General features: G+C 40.3%; 1 long non-coding RNA gene across 1 annotated transcript; it reads left to right on the top strand.

Annotated features, from left to right (window-relative positions):
- The first annotated feature begins 3,707 nt into the window (after positions 1 to 3,707).
- LOC131249844 (uncharacterized) lies at positions 3,708 to 8,114 on the top strand. The gene is made up of 4 exons (XR_009172870.1): positions 3,708 to 4,171; positions 6,334 to 6,393; positions 6,696 to 6,802; positions 7,676 to 8,114. It is a non-coding gene; the product is annotated as an uncharacterized LOC131249844 (long non-coding RNA).
- Positions 8,115 to 8,347: the final 233 nt, after the last annotated feature.

Below are 8,347 nucleotides of genomic sequence, written 5' to 3'. Positions count from 1 at the left end.
GCCTTATGTATGCCCTATTGGGCCTTGACCCGTGGGCCTCCAGTACATCAAATGGGCCTCATAATATGGGCCTAATACAAATCAAGGCGGGCCTCAACAAGGACCACTAATACATGAAGATGGGCCTTCACAATGGGCCTTAAATTATCTCCAAAACAGTTGGACAGTTGGATGAAACACATACATCATGATGGAGCCCACACTAATAGAGGGCGTGGTTTACAATACATACATAGGTGGGTCCTAAGTAGGACTCACCATAATGCTTATTCTCCACCCAGCCTAGGGCCCAATATAATGTTTATTTTCCACCCAACTTAGGGCCCATTATAATGTTTATTTTCCAACCAACTGTTCATGGGGTCATGTGGACCAGGGTAGAGCCCACTGTAGTTTTTATTTATCATCCAATCTATCCATAAGGGCACGTGGGCCTCGATAGGGCCCACTGTAATATTTATTTTTTCATACAAAATGGGCCCACTGTAATGTTTGTTTTCCATACAATCTATTGATAGGTCGTGTGGACCAGGGGCCCACTGAAATGTTTATTTACGCCCAACCCGTTCACAGGGCCATGCAGCCAGGGAGGGGCCCACCGTAATGTTTATTTGCCATCCAACCTACGTGGGCAGGCAGCCCACGTGATGTTCGTTTGACGTCCAACCTGTTTATAAGGTCACCAGGACCTGGGGTGGATGTGGGGCCCACCGAAATGTGGTTCACAAATCTAGCCCATTCATTGTGTGAGTCCCACCTAACTGACGGTACAGACCAAGTTTCAGCAACGTTCAAAACTCAGGTAGGCCCCAGCAAGTGATTTTATATATTTAAGCATGTCTTCACACGATTTTAAATGGTGTGGCCCACATGAGTTCCGTATAAATCTGATTTTTGGGATGGACGGCTAGTCCATGGGGACCCATCAAATGCACGGTGTTGATGGTCGCAACGCACCAAGGTGGGGCCACAGCTGGGGGCCGTGAGCCCAGCCCGTCTGTCCGTCAGGATGTCCAGTGCAGGCAGCGCCTGCGCCTGTTGTCAGTGGCGGCAGCAGCTGCTGCTTCTGTTTTTTTTTTTTTTTTGGAAAGTTGTTTTTGTATGGTTTTTCCCAGTTGGGGCCCGCTTCAGTAAGATCCACACCAGCCATTAGTCCCTGTGGCTTGATACAAACCCATAGAGTCTAATATTGGGCTGTTTCAAATATACAGGAGCATCAGGGAGTAAATCAAAGGTAGGAAACTTGTTTCCTATGGTATGGCCCGCCAAGGAAGGGGATCAACTTCATTTTTTGGCTCAACGCCTAAAATGAGATGGGGAACAAAATGGACGGCTTGGATTTTATATATACATCAAGGTGGGGCCTGCATGAGTGGCCCACCACTCCCTCCTCTTGGCTAGCTCGTTAGTACAGCCCATGTCAGTTTACACTTAACTGTTCGCCAACGTACAGCGTCCAGGGACGCTGGACGGCATGCATAAATTCATTAATGTGGTGGGTCCCACGTGGATGTGGCCCATCGACATATATACAATAATAAATATATTTTATATTATATATATAATACATATAATATTATACATATTATATAAAATATAACATATAGAGAAAAAGAAATGCATTGGGCCCATCCAAACAGTGGATGGTGTGGATCATCACCTGTAATAGAGTGGGCCACACCGTCTGATGTAGATGGACGGGGTAGATGTAACACATATTGATGGGATCCACACCATTACAAAGAAAGAGAAAGAGAGAGATAGAGAGAGACATACGATGAGATAGAGGAACCCCGCCACTATGGGCCCTCTTGATTAAGTCACATACATCCAAATGGGTCCCACCAACAAGTGGGCCCTAAAATTTAAAATAATGAAAAATCACCTACCTTATCTTCCTTCTTCTTGGTCCCTTAGACTCCAATGCTCCTTAGCTTCAACTTTGATGGAGGTTGATGGGGTTTAGATGGTGTGGATGAGAGATGAGAGGTGTGGATGGAAGATGAGAAGGTGGACCACACTTGTGGTTTGGGAGAGAAGTGTTGGACGTGAGAGGCTTGGGTTGCTTGGAGAGATTTGAGAAATGAGAGAGAAAATGAGAGGATGGGAGTGATATGAGGTGATGGAGTGATGGGTGTAATTAATGAAGCATGGGTTGGTTTGAAAAGTGAGTAAAAGAGGGATGGGTGAAGAGAGAGAGAGTTGACTTTGAGGAGAAAGAGGGATGGGTTGTTGTACTTGAGGTAAGGCTTGCATTAATGATTGATTGATGGGACTAATTGTAGAGATTCCCTCGAAATCTGCAACGCGCGGTGTTTCTTCGGAATAAACGCAGATCGGCATCTTCTTGCCTGGGTATCGGTTCGGTGCGCAAGTCACGGCGTTGGAACCGCGGCGACGACGCGGTCACCAAGACATAGGTTTCGGATCGAGCCGACGTCGGTGTACAGGACCTGGCTTAGAATCGTGCGCAAACACCGGATACGGTGCGAAGGTTGCCGGAATTTGACCGGAAGGACCGCGGAAGCCAGCGGAACAGTACGGATTAGGACACGGGTCTTACAGAGCTCATGCAATAAAATTATATGCTAAAATGGATGGACGGAGTGGATAAATTAAATAAATCACGGTGAGTTACTCAGCACACAATCCGCTTCCAATCCAAACGCTGACGTGGTTTGGCTAGTTGTGCTGTCACTAGCCAGGTGGTTAGCGTTTGGTGCTATGTGGACCCCACCATGATGTATGTGTTTTATTCACGCTGTTTATCCATTTTGAAATATAATTTAATGTCTTGATCCCAAAAATGAGGTAGATCTAAATCTCAGGTGGACCAGACCATGGAAAAAATTTTGATTGAATGTCCACCATTAAAAACCTCCTAGGGTCCACTATAATGGTTATTTGACATCTAACCTATAGATTAGGTTACACAAACTTGGATGAAGTGAAATGATATATATCAGCTTGATCTAAAACTTTTGTGGCTCCCAAGAAGTTTTTAATGGTGGGCATTCAATTAACACTTTGTGGTCCACTTGAGATTTGGATCAAGCTTGGTTTTGGGCTCATACCATAAAATAATTGGTAAGAATGGGTGGAAGGCATGGATGAAACACATACATCATGGTGGGGCCCACATAGCACACCACTAGCTATTGGCTAGTGGTAGGGTGAGAAGGAAATCGGATTGCCTAATGAGTTACTCGGTGTGCTCTTATCATACTGAGTAATCTTTGTTGGGCCCATTGTGAACTCATATGGTTCATCCACACCATCCATCCGTTTTTCTAGATCATTTTAGGGGTTGAGCCCAAAAATAAAGTATATCAAAATCTTAAGTAGACCATACCAAAGGAAACAGGGGAAGTATTGTTTCCACTGTTGAAATATTTCAAAGGCCCCCACTAATGTTTATTTGTCATCCAAACTGTTCATAATATCACAAAGACATGGATGAATGGAAGAGACAAATATCATCTTGATCTAAAACTTCTGTGGGCCCCCGAGAACTTTTCAACGGTAGACTTCAATTCACACTGTTTCAGGTGGTGTGGTAATTTTTCATTTAACGCCCTAAAATTATATGATAAAATGGATGGATGGATTTGATAAAATGCGTGAATGACGGTGGGCCCCACAGAGTTTACTCAGTACGCAATCCGCTTCCAATGAGAAGCCGATCCGTTTCCCTGTTTCCCCTTTCATTTTCCCTCTCCCCTCCTGGTTTTCCTCTCGATTGTCCTCTCCCTCTCTCGATTTCCTTTTTCCTCTCTCCCTCTCGATCAAAATCGGTTTGTCTCCTCCGACGATCTCTCTCTCTCTCTCTCTCTCTCTCTCTCTCTCTCTCTCTCTCTGTCTCTCTCTCTCTCTATGAAGCACTCTAGGATGCCATTGCAGCCCTTTGCAACCCAGATCCAGTGAGACGACAACTGGTGATGAAGCCAACCTTCCAACTTTTTGATTTATGCATATTTAATCATCTTCTGTTTGCATTTTTGTTTTGGGATTTTTTTATTTGTGGGTTTTCAGAGATTAGAGATGGTTTCCAGCAAATGCACAGCCCTTATCAAGTAAGGGGTTTCCGAAGATTGGAGATGGTTGGCTGGAGAAGCAGCGCTAAGGGTTTCGGATTTGCTGCTGGACGTGGGTTTGGAGCTTGCGACTAGAGGTGAGTTTTTAGATTAAAAAAATCCCCATTATCATGCATTTCAGATGTATGTTTAAATGCTTTAATGAAAAAGAGATAATTTAGTATCCTCTCTTTGATAAATTTATATTTGTAGTTTTTTTTTATTGGTTTTTCTCAAATGATATTAACTATTTATTATTATTATTTTTTTTTTATATTTCCTCATCTGTAGATCTGGATATGATTATTTTTTTTTCCCATATATTTTGGATTTTTTTTTTTTTTTTTTTTTTCTGTTTGGGTTTGGGATTGGTTTATATGTGGATGCCCTAAATCTCTCAGTGAACGGTATGATATGCAAATCCATTTTTTAATCCTTGGTTTTTGTTGATATATCTGTTTCAATGCTTTTTGTTTGATTGGTAAGGCAATGGAAAATATGATGTGGACATGCATGCCCCCTGTTTGATGGTTGGTGTAGGAGAGAAATGTGGGGACCAAGAAGGAGAGAGGGAAATCATCCATCTATGCAGAACACAATATTTCAACTAGTTAAATGTAGTGGTTTCACAGTAGACATCTAATTCATCTTCTTCCGAATAATTTCACTTATCCAGCCAATTTAAGCCACAAATCTGTTATCAACTTCCCAAGCTTTTCTTGCTTTTTTTTTTCTTTTGGTGATCTATCAGAAATGATTGAATGAAGGTTCACATTGATGCAAGGACATATCAAGTATCTATGAAATGGGTGTGGAGGTGGTATGATTCCCATTGATTGGCACATGAACCTCATATGTTTCTCTGCTTCTTATCCCATAATAGGTGCTATCAAATAAAGATCCTTCCAATCTTTTACTTATTTATTTATTTATTTTTGTGTGCATAGCAAGAGGATCCAACATTACATATCTATTCATCTTGACCTTTGTTCCAAGATTCCCTCCGCAGGTTGTTCTCATGCTTTGCTTGTAGGTGGACCAGTTTTAGGTGGTCTACTCCACTCCAAAAACCATGATTTCCATCAGAAGCAAGGGGTCCAGCTACCTTGTTAGGCCTTAGTTAATGCTATAACCCATTTAGCATCTAGGCTCTACCATCCCTACACATGCCAATGCAGGGCGGTTCATCAGATGGAACCACCTTACATGTTCCGTGGCCTGAAAGACTAGGCAGGCTTCATCAGTGGGTGGACCACATATCAAATGTCGACTAATGGTAAATCCTTTTTAACTGACCAGATGATTGAACTGGCCTGATTTACTAGCAATGGAACGTACATGGTGGGGTCCACCATTCCAAAGGCTTAATTGTAGTCACATGCATGCCACATGTACCTAGAGAAGAGAAAAGAACAAAAAATCCATGAACTAGATAAATTGATTGATTTGAAATAGATTTGGATTTGGTAAATTCCAAGTCCATCACTTAAGAACCCAATTACAAATCTATTGGAGCATTTACTAAAAAGAATTACCAATTTTAAAAAAAATAATATATATATATATATATACTACAAAATTCCTGAGGAATTTATATTTTACAAAATAATATCTCTATGAGGTGCTTTTGAGGGATGAAATTACAAAAATGCTCTCATTTTTTTTCCTTTATCAAGTAATGAAACTTGAGACTTGAGTGGTCCACGTAGTATGAATATAACATTCAATCTGTCAAATGTATGTACTGCACCATGGTGATAACATGGTTAAAATATCAGGTCAATCAGATCATCAGATGGGCTACACTTTAATTGCTATATTTTGAAGGGTGTACATTGCTTTCTATGGATTTGCCCACCTTATGATTGGATTTGCTATATTTTCAGTTTTGTCGCGTAATAATGGTGGCGTGCATCTATTAAATGGGTTGAATGTGAGATACATACCATGTGGCCCCACAACTATTGCTTTTGGATCGTGCGATTAAATATGCTTAATCGAGCTTTTCATTTGCCCTATACAAGGTAGTCATATTTATTTATTTTTTTCATTTTTAACCATGCATACAGATAGCTCACTTGTTACAAGGTCATTCCATGCTGGAATGAACTGAAAACACAAATACTAGCCTGGTTCAAAATCTGGATCTCGCACCCGTGTTCCATATTGGCACGTATGCTTGCATTTGGGTGAGTTGGGCTCTCTTCCCTTGTTTTTTATGTATGAATCTTTTTTACAGGTCTGCTACAAATTGTTACAGGTCTGTAAGAATGTGGAAGGCCAGAGATATTCCAAGCGGTTAAACGAGAGACATTTCCAGGTGGCATCGTAATTCCTTTTTCCATTGCTTAAAATGTTTGTTCCTCTTGATGCCCTGGCTATTGTTTAAACTGGGTTGAATTGGACCATTATTCTTGATTTGGCATTAAGAAAAATGCATGCCTCTTCAGTTTTCCAATCTTAGGAAATTGAAGGCATGAATTCCATGCTAAATAATAAGTTTGGATTTTCAAATTGTTAAACTTGGCAATGATATTGTGTGAGCTAGTGGGCTCATTCATCAAATTACAGGATGTGCTTTTGTTGGCAATGGGAGTGAAGAAAAGAAATCTTTTATTGCAGATTGCAGGTTGGCTTCCTACAGTTTATGGGAGATTCTCAAGTTGCCCCACATCATCATCATCAACAATAGACAACAACTTGAGGACATTACATGTTCTCAATCTAAGGTATCGAGTTGTTGATTCTTTCTTCAGTTTTTCTCCATGCATGCATGCTTCTGTGAATAGTCTTTGACTAGGTTTGTAGGTCCAATCTAGGTTTTTGGAGTCACCAGAGTCATTGTCTGATGGTAACTGATCCAGTTTTGGCGTGCTCATTGTATGTATGTATTAAATGATCTTGCCCTAGCACTTGTTCCTGGCAATGCACATGAGTTTTTCACCATTTCCAGTTAGTTTGCGTCTGACATCAGTTGAATGTGTAGCATGTGTGTAGACAACACCTCTATCAGTTTGTTTATCTTTTCTGCATCGAAGGGCAGCTTCTCTAGCAGTACAAGTCCTCTTTTCCGTCCATAGCTTTTCTGCATTGATTTGAGCAAGAACAGGTTATCAGGAGAAATACCCAGGTCTTTGGGTCAGTTATGTCAACTTCTAACAATGCACCTGAGGAATTGTAGATTTATAGAATGTTAGATTGGAGAAGTCTAATGGAAATCCAGATCATGTGTAATGAATGAGTTTAATGCCAAAAAATGAATATGTCATCTAGGTTCTAAATATCCAAAAATGTGTAGTTATAGTGATGCTTTAAGGGTGAGTTTATATATGTAGAGGTGATTTTTTATGCATATGACTCTGTATATAGTTGTACATAGGTTTTTTGTGTATAATTCAATTCCACATCTCAATGAATAAAATACACAACATTTATGCTAATTTTTTCTAACAGTGCACAATCTTTGGAATTAATCTTGATTACCACTTCAGTACATGCAAGTGAAATAATGTATGAATCTGTTTAGCTTTAAGGTATTGGGTTTTCCATTCTATTATTTTTATAATACTCATTTAATTCGCCCTATCATGTGCTCTTTTCAGTCCCTCTGTGATCTCAATCCGAACTCCCTTGCGAATTCTGAGGCTGCTCCATGTTCCGTGAGAACAAGTGGGAGTACAACCGAAGAGTGTGTGAGATAGTGGAGCAGAGCTGGATAGCAAACTAATAGGTGCAATCCCCATCCATCCATCTTTTATTTTCTCTGCTCAAATAAATGATAGAAGACAATGGAGGGATTTGGAGTGGAGGGATTCTATATACCGATTTTAATGGATATGACATGTATGAATTGTTGTTGGATGACTTGGTACTTTGTTTCTTCTCAAAGTTGGTGCTCATGTAATATTATATGCCATGTATCTCTTACTTTGTTTGGTGTGAATAAAAAGGGACTAGCTGATAGCATGCAGGAACTTCAAGCACAGAATGTCTGTTAAAGAATACTTTGCGTAATTTGCAGATATTTGTCTTGTTTCATCATTATTGTTGTCATTGTTGTTGTACTTGTGAAAAGTGTCTTGAGTTGGCCAGTTCGATGTCGAATGCCCAGAAGTTGAAGAAAATCCTTTCTGAATCTGTGACAAGGATAGGCGATACTGTTCATTTTTTCTCATATCTAGTTGCATCGGGTTGATCTTAGGATGTGTTGTTGATCTTACCATCATCTATTCATTGGTTTCTTTTATTGTTGAATTATTGAAGGCTATTATCGA

This window comes from Magnolia sinica, chromosome 1 (genome assembly GCF_029962835.1).
Source record: "Magnolia sinica isolate HGM2019 chromosome 1, MsV1, whole genome shotgun sequence".
Lineage (NCBI taxonomy): Eukaryota > Viridiplantae > Streptophyta > Magnoliopsida > Magnoliales > Magnoliaceae > Magnolia > Magnolia sinica.
This window is presented reverse-complemented; position numbering and strand designations above follow the sequence as displayed.